Source organism: Coffea eugenioides, unplaced genomic scaffold, assembly GCF_003713205.1.
Source record: "Coffea eugenioides isolate CCC68of unplaced genomic scaffold, Ceug_1.0 ScVebR1_581;HRSCAF=1279, whole genome shotgun sequence".
NCBI classification, from domain to species: Eukaryota; Viridiplantae; Streptophyta; class Magnoliopsida; order Gentianales; family Rubiaceae; genus Coffea; species Coffea eugenioides.
Window position 1 is genome coordinate 49,449 of NW_020864432.1, and position 12,362 is coordinate 61,810.

Sequence of the window (12,362 nt, forward strand, 5' to 3'; positions counted from 1 at the left end):
AAAATCCGGTTTCATCTAGGATTTAGAAGGTAACCTTTCATCTCTTTTAATCTTTCCGTTTATTCAAAGATTAGTGGTTAGTTTCATGGGTTTACAACCCTAAGCAAGAAAATAGGTTAGAGGACTTGAGGAAACCATTTATTTCACTTTAAATCATAGGCTAGCGGACTTGATGAGACCTCTAGGTAGCTGACTTGAGGCTTGATTGTTTGGTTGTGGTTGTTTATGTGATATATAGCTTGATTATAGTTAGAAAGTGGAGAGAAATCGAAGGAAAACTTGGAAAGGAAGCTGGACAAAAATTCTGTCCATGATGTCCGGTCTTTATTTCAAAATTTTGATGCTTGGTTGGCTGTGAAATTTATGGATATATGTTGTATATTGTGTGTACAAATTGCCTTTCAAAAATTGTATCGAATGGTTGCACAAAACTTGAGTTTTGGTAAAGATTCAAATCTGGAAAAATGTATAGCAGGGTATCCGGACAGTGGTCCTTTGTCTGAACATAGCTTTTTGTACAAAAGTCAAAATTGAGTGCCGTTAGCGGCATTCAAAACTAGACATTCGTAAATTTCCAATGGTATAAAAATCCCCTGCTAGTTCATTTTGAATGATCCGTAATGAGTCGGCAAAGTCGGCTGTTTTGCTTTGCCTATGTGTTCGAATGAAACTGGGAAGCTGCATCTTGTGGCTCGATTTTGTACCACTTGTGAAAAGATTTTCAAAATGATGTCTTCTGATAAATTGTATAATTTTGAACCTAATTTCCAACTCCATCAACTATTGTCAATTTGGAGTTGTATAGAGTTAGATATGGCTTGATTTCGAAAACGCAACAAAGCTGGAAACTGGAAACTTTTCCCGTTCTTGTTGACCGAATGGTCAAATCTGTTTTGGGATGTTATATTTCAAAAATTTTAGTGCCATTTAACCATAAATTGCTTATTAAATGGTTCTGGAATCTTGGTTCCAAAAATGGAACGAATTGGGGCTGATTTCTTCGGACAAACTTTTGGAAAAGAAAAAGGAATAGGATGGAAGATTCACTTTGAAAGATTTCACGAACTTTGATCATTTTGTTAACTGCCTTCCCATGTGAATTTTTATCTAAATTTTGATAGATAGGTATCCCATATATGGAGGTTTAAGTGTACCAAATTTGACATAATTTTAATACCATTTCGATATCCAAATGATGCCCCAAAATTGCTCTTCAAATCTGGAAATTCACTGTTCAAGTAGTGAAAATCAACCGACTTTAAGCTGTTATATCTTGTTGCTCAAAACTCTGAATTTAGTTCCGTTTGTTGTGTTTGAAACTGTGTTTGGAAATCTTATTGTGTTACATATTTCAAAGGCTAATTCACTTTCTGTGAATTTTGCCAAATTTTCAAACATCGCCGAAAACCAAGACTGGTTCTGTCTTGCTTTCTTGAATCAGCAATTTTGAGCTGAAAAATGAATGCTTTCTGTTTAGAATCTTGGAAAAGTATCTTCTAGGAACTTTTAATACTTTGAATCTAGTTTCCAACGGTATAAATTTTTTCATTTTTGGATATACGAAACTCAAGATCTAATTTTACCAAGTTTGTCGTGCAAAGCTGAAATTTTCAGATTTCTTAAGAGTTGAACTTTTAAGAACTTGTCACATTCTTTTGATATCGATAGTTTATTTAAAACTGAATTCATGGAGGATACAAGTTTCCTTGGTGACTTTAAATCCTCACTTTTGGATCTTGAATTTAATTAGAGTGAAACTCTTTAAGACATTGTCTTAATTTTAAGCGTGTATACATTCTTCCTTAATTGATAAGGAGTTGTGAATGTATGAGAGTGATTGTTGGTCATTTTTCTTCAGGCGCTCAAGAGGGTCTTGAGGAAAATCTCGAGGTGAACAACTAAAGACTTTACTTGCTCACGTACCTTGATTTGGTGAGTGTCAAGTGCATGATTTGTTGCCTAATACTTGCAATACTTCTTGTTGAATATGTGAATTGTACTTGTCGAGACGAGTGTGTACTTTATCGCACTCGCTCTCTTTTACTTGATTAGATAATAGACTTGCTCATACTTGAAATTATACTTGTGTTTGACTTGTGTCAATTGGAGTGAATCTCATCGACTTATATTTGAAATTGTCGATTGGAGTGTTGTCTCGTCGACCATTCCTACTTGTGGGGGACGCCCAACCTCATTGGCTGACTTTGCGAATCGAGCCAGCATGGGCTTGGTCGAGAAACTTAATAAACCATGAGCAAACATGAAGCTTGATCTATTGGAGAGATCTTGCTTGACATACTCACGTAGTATTGCCATGATATACTCGAGTAATATCAAAACCTTGACGAACGGGCCCGGTGTACGGGGTGTAACGATGAACGGGATCTAGGGAATGTGGAGTTCCTACGGATTCGATACTTACTTGGTTGACGGATTGTCAACATGGAATTTGATCAAGACCTTGACCCTACTACATGGAATTTAGCTCCTGAGAGCTACAATATCCTTGAATTGTTTCTGCTTACTTTTCCTACTTGAAATGTTAATTACTCGAACTTTACAGTTTTACTTACTGTATAAATGTTATTGTTACTTGGACTATGTGTTTGCATGTGTGTTTCTTGGCCTCACTGAGCATTCGCTCACCCCATTAGTTTGTTTTCCTTAACAGGAGATCGAGATGGATAGAATTTTGGAAGAAGCCGACTTGATTACTTTTGATTAGAATCTGGAAATGTAATTGATTAGTATTTGTGAAAAGTTGTGAAAAGTGATTGTATTTGTGAAAAGTTGATGTACTTTTGCTAACTTATGATGTAAGATTTGAATGTTCCATTAAAGAAGCGACTTTTCTTCATTTCGACTTTTATTATTTTGGTTGTTATCCTTTAAGTTTAAACTCGACTTGTATCGAGTCCTGGCGAGAGTTGGGCAGGCGTTCCGCGGATACCCTTTGGTTCGCCTTAGGGAGAAGTGAGTACGTCACAGTTGGTATCAGAGCGCTAGGTTTAGAGATCTATTTGGGAGATGTATTAGAGGCTTTACCCTTGAGAATAGGAACGAGTTAGTTAGACCTTAAGTTGATATTTGAGCGAATTCGTGACTTTAAGTTTCTAACTTAGAATTTGTGGTTGTTTTGTAGAGATGGAGAACAGAAATGGGAGTCATGCTGCTAATGGTAATGGGCATGCTAATGGTCACGTGGAGCTTTTTAGGCCTATCTACTGTCAAGCACTTGGTGGAGGAGCTCGCGTTCGATTCTCGCCTTCCTCTAGATTTCCCCGTTGTCCCTGGAGGGCGACGCATGTGTGAGAGCCGTAAATTTTCTTTATTTTATCATATTTTATTTTATTTTATCGCATGCATTTTCTTCATTTAACCCTATTATATTGATTTTTCAGAGATTTTTATAAGTGAGTATAGGTTTTAAATCAATTTCATACTATAAGTTAGTTCATGATATGTTTGAAGTGCGTTGTAGACGTAGGACCCGCTAGTGTGCTAAGTGCGGTAAAAATTTGGCTACTAATTGAAGTTTTGTATTAAGAGATATTATTTTGCAAGGTGCTAGGAGACAATTAAAGGTTAGCTAGATAGCTTAACCATTGGAAAATAAGAGGATTAGATCAAACCCTAATAGGGCCAAGTGTCATGAAACCAATGGAGGGTGGATTTTGACTTACTATTCATCACCTTTACTAAACATCAATTTGGACCAAATTTTCTTCATTTCTCACCTTGCTTGGCCGACTTTTGGAAAGGCAAAAAAAGAGGAAATACTTCATCTTGTGCTTCAATCTTGATTTCCAACCATTGAAATTGTAGATTACTCCATCAAAGTTGCTTACTAAGGAGGATTAAAGCTTCTAGTGGAGGGATTTGTGAAAGGAAAACCCTAAGTTATCATCTTTGTTGAGGTGTCAAGGTACTATGCTTACAAACTTCCTCTTTGTTCATGCTAATGTCAAATTAGTGGTTTTTGGTGGCTAAATATGCTATTTTATGGAAGATTTTATGGTTTGAGATAGAGTTAGCTAAATTTTCAATTTTATTGGTGATTTTTCTGATTTTATATGATCATTATTGGTTGGCCATGAATGATGGCTTGATATGGTGTAAAATGAAGCTTTTATATGTTAGTTGTGGTTGTTTAAGGAAAATTTTCTAATTTTTCTAATATTGTGACGCCCCGAAAAAAAAAATGAGTTTGAGAACCCGGAAATTTTCTAATTTTCTAAGGTTTATTTTTTTTAACGCCCGCCTTTTCTACATTTTCTTGATTAGAAAAATTCCCAGATAAAGTTTATGAGCAAAAATAGTTTTAAAATGATTTTCTAGTATCGGTTAGTTTTTGAGAAATTAAGGATATATATATCGGACGTGGGACCCACGAGTGCGAAAGTTCGGAAAAATTCGGCCAATTAGGTTAAGTTCCGGATACTGAGTAAAATTTACCGGGTGTTAAGAGATAAGAAGAGGAGGTGATTTGATTGATGTAAGAGAGACTTAAAGGATAGAAATGCATTTAATAGAGTGCCAAGTGTCACTTTCTCATTGGTTGGACTTTTTGACTTTTTACCCTTAAGATTAAATATCTCAAAAATTGACTAAAAAATCACCATTTCTTTCTCCATGTTGGCCGACTCTCTTAAGCTCAAGAAGGAAGAAGATTTCTCCAATTTTCAAGCTTCCATTTAGCTCAATCTTCCAAACCAATTGCATCAACTAGTTTCTATTCCATAAAATTCTTCCATTAGGTGCTAGTAAGTTGTTTGGTGAAGTTTTTAAAGGAAGCTAAGGTGTTCTACAACTCCCTCTCTCTTGTTTACTAGGTAAGTGATGATTACACTTCCTCTTACACCTAATGATGCTTAATTTGTGCCTAATGGTGGCTATAGTGTTGAAAATTGTGGTTTATTTCTTGGTTTGAGATGAATTGGTGAAGTTTTCAATTTATTGATGAATTTTCTGGTTTAATGTGATCATGCTGTTGTGGCCTTGTATGATGATTGGAAATGGCCTAGAATGACTCTAGTAAGTGTAAATGATTGGCAATTGCAATCAATTTCTGTTTTGGAAGAAATTCTGGAAATTAGGGTTCTTGGTTCTTCATTCTGTCCGAAATTTTAGGTCCTAGATAGAGGCCGAATTGGCCTTTTCTCAAAACATGAAAGTTGTAGGTATTGATGTTTTAAAGGTTCCTGTAAAATTTCAGATCAATTGGAGTAGTGTAGAATGAGATAAGCCGAATTTACTATTGCTGTTCTGGGTTCATCAGGATGGCCGAACTGCGCCTGTAATCGGCTGTTTTGACTGGAATTGATTTTGATTTGGTGGTTTAGGTCTTCTGATGAAATGTAGCTTGATGTCTTAGCTACCGTATTCCTTTGGAATCAATGCATTTGGACTTGTACAGACTGAGTTGGGCTAATTACAGCATCGTGTAATTTGTAAACCTGCAATTACGGTTCTGGTTTGGTATTTTGCATATTTGACCTAGTTGTGCTAGGATTTGGACTGAGTGGCCTTCTACATTGTTGTAGCCCTATCTCTTAGCTTCGAAACGGTGGGTCTTGTACCTTCATCCGACCATCGTAGTGCTTTTGGTACCATTACCGCAAAGTGACGTCAAAACTGTTTTTCTGGTTTGAGCTCTGAATGGCTATTGGATGAACTTGTTGTTGTGTGTGTACCTTTGGGACTGATTTGAGGAAGTAATGAAGCCATGATGGCTGGAAAAGTTAACAAATTCAGGGGAAGTGCTGTCCGAACTTTGAAGGAACTCGTTTGCATTGAGTTTGTGATTTAAGACTTGGATTTGAGCAAGGCAATGATATTTGATGGATGATTTCTGAGCCATGGAGGTGAGTGACCTCAAACTGTTTCCAAATTTACTTTTGAACCGCTTTCCTGTATTATCTACTTTTGAACTGTTTTCAAAGTTACTTTTGGAACTGTTTTCTTACATATCATGCGTGCTTGCATATTAGTGTCTTGTTATTATTGATTTTGCTTTCAATGATTGTTAAAACGAGTTTTCTAGGCGAGTGTGTACTTTATCGCACTCGACCTTAATAAATATGAAATTTTCAATGATTAGTGATTAAATGCTACTTGCGCATGAATGTAAGCCTTTTGGGCTGAACTGGCCATTGCCCCTTGTTACCGGTCGTCTCGAGCCAGAAGCGGACTCGGTCGAGCGACTAGGAACTTGGGTGAACGTTTCGGTATACTCGAGTATTACCTTGTAGGTTGGTGGAGCCTGGCCAAAAGCCAGGGACGGGGTGAATGAATGCACGAATGAAACCAAAAATGCAATGAAATGGCAGGAGAACGAACGTATCCTTCTCATGAATGTTACTATCGCTTTTCATTGTACATGTTTCTTGAATTATTGATACTCCATATTTAATGTTTTGTAAATGTTGAAATTGTTTCTGGACTTATCATTTGATTTGAATTGAACATCATTGAAATGAACTATAGTTAAACCGATTTGATTACTGATTTTACTGGTTACTCGCTGAGCTTCTAGCTCACCCCAAAAATATTTTATTCCCCTCCACAGGGCTCAAGGCGAAGGAAGGGCTTGTAGTGTTATTCATGGATTATCTCATGTATGGATTGAACTTGGATTTCCTTTTGTGTAATCATTCATATTGGGATTGTATTGAACGTTTAGAATTTAGATTGATTGATGTGTAATAGTCTAGTTTTGGACTTCCTCCTGTATACTAATTGTGATCAAGGATCAGAGTGGCGCTGCGGAAGCGTGGACACGCGGCTTTCGCTTTTGATATGTAAAGTTTGGGAACCTTTGATGTATATTTGATATATATATCTTGAAATTCAATTGAGGATTGTAGTGAACGACTGAGTCCCGGCGAGAGCTGGGCAGGCGACCCGCCGAACCCTCTGGTTCGCCTTAGGAGGAGGTGGGGCCGTTACAAATATGTTGTCCAAATTTTGAGAATGTTGGATTTCTTCGAGTTTGGTTTGGTTTGGGATATATATAAGAAGGGTTTGGGTTGTTCGAGCCCTAGGTCTTCATGTTACCTTTTCGTCCCAAAATCATGTTTTTTGCACCCTTGCATTAGTAATTATTTGGAGAGGTATACGACTTGTAGTCGAGTCTCATTTGTGCATTTTGTTTACTGGATTTGTGACTGTGGGAACCATAATTGTTTACCTTGGTTATTCTAGGGTTTCTTGGTGATTAGAGCCCTACTTTGGTTGAAACTTTTGAAGTATCCTTGCTTGAACTGGTGAGTGTACCACTCCCCTGAATTATTGCTAAGCTGGTTATCTGTACTTGCAAATTGCTATTTGAATGTCTTTACCGACTGTTTATTTTGTACGAGACGAGTGTGTACTTTATCACATTCGTTCTCTAGCCTGTGTGACTTGTTTTTTGTATATACTTGAATCTGTTACTTATGCTTGATATGATGTCGTTTAGAAGTGTATCCAATTACTTTCCTGTAAATCTGAGCTCAACCTCATGGGGAGTCAATTGAATCAAGCCAGCAAGGGCTTGGTTGAGGAAAATTGACAATCCATGGGTGCCTATTCTTAGGAAATCTTTGGGTATTGGAGACTCTAGATTTTCGGTATACTCGAGTATTACCATTCCTGTTCCTGTTTAGCGTTCGGGCCCGGTAAGGGTATGTTTGGTGAACGGGATTTTGGCGTAAGAGGGGTCTACGGACATGTATGTTTCATTAAATGTTGACGGAGGGTCAACGAGGCTGGATCAAGTATTGCAACGGGGATTTGGCTCCTGAGAGCCACCTGTATCCTTTCAATTGTGTTGTTCGTTCATTTCGCTTATTTGATGTGTATATGTGCCTTAAAGTGTTTTCTCATGATTTCTACTGTTTATACTTTTGGTACCTCATTGAGTTTCTAGCTCACCCCGTTCCGTTATCCTTGTTTGCCTTATAGGGAACCATCTTTTGGAACTTTGATGTTTTGAAGAATGAGTTGAGCTAGTTAGAAACTCTTTTGTTTTTTTGGTATAGCTCCTCGACAATTTGGAAACCCTAAATATATCTTAATACAATGTTTCTTTTCGATTTGTAAACTTACTAATATGTATATTTTAAAGTGTTTCCTCATGTTTATGTGGCATATGTATTTGGGAATATATATTCTCACATGTTGGACAAAGTTTACTTGTATTCCACCGGGTTCTGGCCGGATTGTGACGTGGCAGCGGGACTTCCATTTCGTTTTGATTTTTTCATGGAAACGTTGTACCAAAGATTTAGTGTATCTTTTAGTTTGGCTCAATTGGGTTATGAATGTTTATCTTCTCGAAGTTCTTCTGAGCGTTTGGTAGGGTTTACGTTTGTTCCGGATCCGTAGTCCCGGCGAGAGTTGAGCAGGCAGTCCGCCGAATCCTTTGGTTCGCCTTAGGGTAAGGTGGGGCTGTCACAAGTGGTATCAGAGCTGCTTTGTGTGGTCTCTGCGCGGAGTGAGCTTGGGGCCAAGTGGTGTTGTGGTCTCGCTCATGTGAATGAGTGTAAGGGACTAAGTACTCTTTTGAGCATAAGCTATGAATCACGGTATATTATAGCTTTCAAAACATTATTCTGGTACTTGGAGACTATAGATATGTATGTCAGGTAGGAATTTCAAATGTAGATGCCAGCTCGAGTGGTGAATTATCCTATTTTGGATTCTTGTACCCGAATACGAAACGGGGTGAAAGCCTAGGTTAGAAATGACTTGGGCGAATTAGAAATCTGATTCTACGGAACTTTATATGATGTGTTAGGGACCACTAAGGATGATTAACCCTGCCTAAGATATAAATTGTGATATTCTTGTAGATTATGAATGGAACCCAAGAGGGAAGGGGAAAAAAAAAACTTTTTGTTAGTTGCTTTTATACTCTTGGTCTAGTTCGTAGTGTGTACTATTGAATGACCCCCTTACTTCTATAGGATTTCCTTTGCTTGTTTCTGACTGACTGTTACTGTATGATTTGTTTGATATAGTCGTGTTATACGTATATTTGCTTTTGAATTGATCCGAACGTATTATATATATCTGACTGACTGACCTCGCTAGTTTGTATCTTGTATTCGCGCCTCGAGCCTAGATTAGTTAATCCAATGGAAGGAACTCGTAGTGGACGAGGCCGGGGCCGTGGACGTAGGCAATCCTCGAATGAAGGGGGAAATCGGGAACCAATGCCTGAACCCAACCCTGAACCTGGAGTGGATCCGAACGTTCAGGTAGCTGCGGCTATCCAGCGCATGACTGATCTTTTAGCTCACGTAGTAAAGCATCAGGGCCAAAACCCTATTCCTCAACCTGGAAACCCTGGTAACCATATAGAGGGTGTGAGGACCCGTAAATTTTCCTGATTTTATATTATTTCCTCGCCTGCATTTTCTTCATTAAACCCTATTATATTGATTTTCCAGAGATTTTTATAAGTGAGTATAGGTTTTAAACCATTTTCATAGTATAAGTTAGTTCTTGATAAGTTTGAAGTGCGTTGAAGACGTGGGACCCGCTAGTGCGTTAAGTGCGATAAAATTTTGACGATTAATTGAGGTTTTGTATTAAGAGATATTATTTTACAAGGTGTTAGGAGATAATTAGAGGATAGTTATCTGGGTTAAGCTTGGTAGACAAAGGGATAAGAATAAACTTAAGAAGGGCCAAATGTCGCGATTCGATTGGAAGTTGGACTTGCCTAACTTTCTTACCTTTACTAAAAGAACAATTTTGACCCAAAATCATCTCCAATTTTCATCCTCTTGGCCGAACCTTTTAGGGAGAAAAAAGAAAGAGAGCTTCAACTTTCATCTTCCATTTCTTGCTTATAACTTGAATCCAACCGATTAAATCTCGAATTTGTCCAGTAAAGTGACTTGCTAAGGGAGTTTCAAGGTCTTGGTGGAGTTGATTTGGAGGAGAAACCCCTAAGCTACTATCTTTCTTAAGGAGTCAAGGTACTTTGCTTACAAACTTCCTCTTTGTTCTTGTTAATGTCAAATTAGTGGATCTTAGTGGCTAAATATGTTGATTTGTGGTAGGTTTTTATGGTTGGAAGTGGAGTTTGATGGATTTTTTATTTATTATTGATTTTTCTGTTTTATATAGTAATTATTGTTTAGTCATGGATTGATGGTTTGTTATAGTGTAAAATGGAGTTGGTATATGTTGGATATGATTGGTTGCGGAAAATTTCTGGTTTGGTGCAGAAATTCCAGTTTAGGGTTCAACTAACCCTGTTCTGCCCGTTTCTATTCGGCCATGATGGAGGCCGAATTGGCCTTATGTTAAAACATGAAAGTTGTAGGAAATGATGTTTTATAGTTTTCTGTAAAATTACAACCCAATCCGAGCACTGTATAATGTGAAAAGACAAAAATACCCTTGACTGCCCATGAGTCCTGTTTCGCGGATAGGTTTCTATTTTCGTGGGGATTTCCATTTTTGACCATGAAAATACATGATTTGGCTTTGGAGATCTTCATAAGAAATGTAGGTATATGTCTTGGCTTCGAAACTCCATAAGATACACCTCAATCGGACTTCGGTAGCCTGAGTTATTATCGTTTAATCATAGTGCAGTTAACTACTCTGATTGTGAGATGTTGGTTCTGTAATTTGAAATTTTGACCTGGATACACTACGAACTGGATGGAGTGGTCTTCATCAAAGTTGTATCTCTTTATTTTAGCTTCGAATCGGTATAAATTCCACCCCAATCTGATAAGCGTAGCTTCGGTTGTGACTGATATGCTAAGAGACGTCAAACCTGCTATTTAGCTTTTGTCCTTAAAACTTGATTTCTAGTTGCATTCCCTATACTTGCTTTGTATTTGGATGAACTTGAGCCTAGTTGAAGGGCTATTGTATTGAGATTTCTTATGTGTTGAATTGGACTGAGTTGAGGAAAAAATGAAGTCATAAATGGCTGGAAAATAGGTAAATACAGAGGGCATGCTGCCCAAAATTCTAGGGCTATGCGATTCCTTCATGTCGCGCCCCATTTTTTCCAAGAAAAATAAATAAATTGAAAAGTGAATTTTTGATTGGAAAAATGAATTGTTGATTTAAAAAGAGAATGGGCCTAAATGGGACTTGAAATGCGACGATTTTGACCCAAAATAAGTTTAAAAAGGGTTTTGAAATGAAAATCGGAGTCGCCACTTGGTATTGGGTTAAGGTGTACCAAGTCACCTAAAAAATGAAATTTTTTAAAGAAAAAATAGAAAAAACCCTTTTTAAACGACTCCAAGTCTACGTAAATCAAAGAAAAAGGTTCGGGAGTCACATTTGAAAAGAGGGAAGGCAAGGACGAGGTCCAAGGCACCCTCTCAACCTAGCCAAGGCTAGTTGCGCGATTTAGTCAAGGATTTTCTTATTTTAACCAAAAGATTTATCACATTTGGACGTGCTATATGAATGCAAACCTAGATCTAGGGGGGTATCGGGGGTAAGATTTCTCTTCAAAGCTTGAATGGTGCCAATCACATTAACTGTGATGCCCAAATAACGACTCTTTGGAGAGGTCACGAATAATGCAAAAGTATGAGACTCCAAGAAAAAAAAAGAAATAAAATAATTATAAATATACGTGACCTAAGGGAATGCATCATGTCGGGTACGGGGGACTAATGTTCGTGACTCAATTTTCACTTTTAATAGAGGGAATACGAGCATGCTAAGGCTAAAAAGCCAAACTCGTCCATATCCCATATCCAAGGGGCTATTCCCTAATCTAATCAAGCAAATGAACTAACCTAGTTCTAATGCTTATATGAAATGCAAGTCTAATGCCATGTTTCATACAAAAGGGGCAAGTAATATACATATAAGGGACAAATATAGGGGAAGGGGTATACATATATAAGAAAAGAGTCATGTAATATGGTAAAAGAGGCCCTAAAAAGCAAAGATATGCGTGAGATGAAGTGATCACACAATCATGCAATCATGATCTAACGCGCGAAGGGCTCCTAAGGATCTAGCGTTGGACTAGCCCATGTCTATAAATTCTCGCTAGCATTGGACTAGCGGAGAATCGAAACAAAGAGCCACAACTAGCATTGGACTAGTGTGGATTCGAGAAAGGCGACCACAACTAGCATTGGACTAGTGTGGTGACGACATGTATTTATTATAATCAAATAAATCATATAAAGCATAATAAAACAAATAAACACATGAATCACATATAGCACATAACACATAAGCATGGTATCTAGATGCAAGGCCCTAAGAAAGCGGTAACACATAGCACGTAAGCATGCAAAGCACACATAAAGCAAGTAAAACAAATAAAGCCCTAACTATTACATTCGGGGGGAAGCCTACTGCAATTCTAAGAGGGGAAT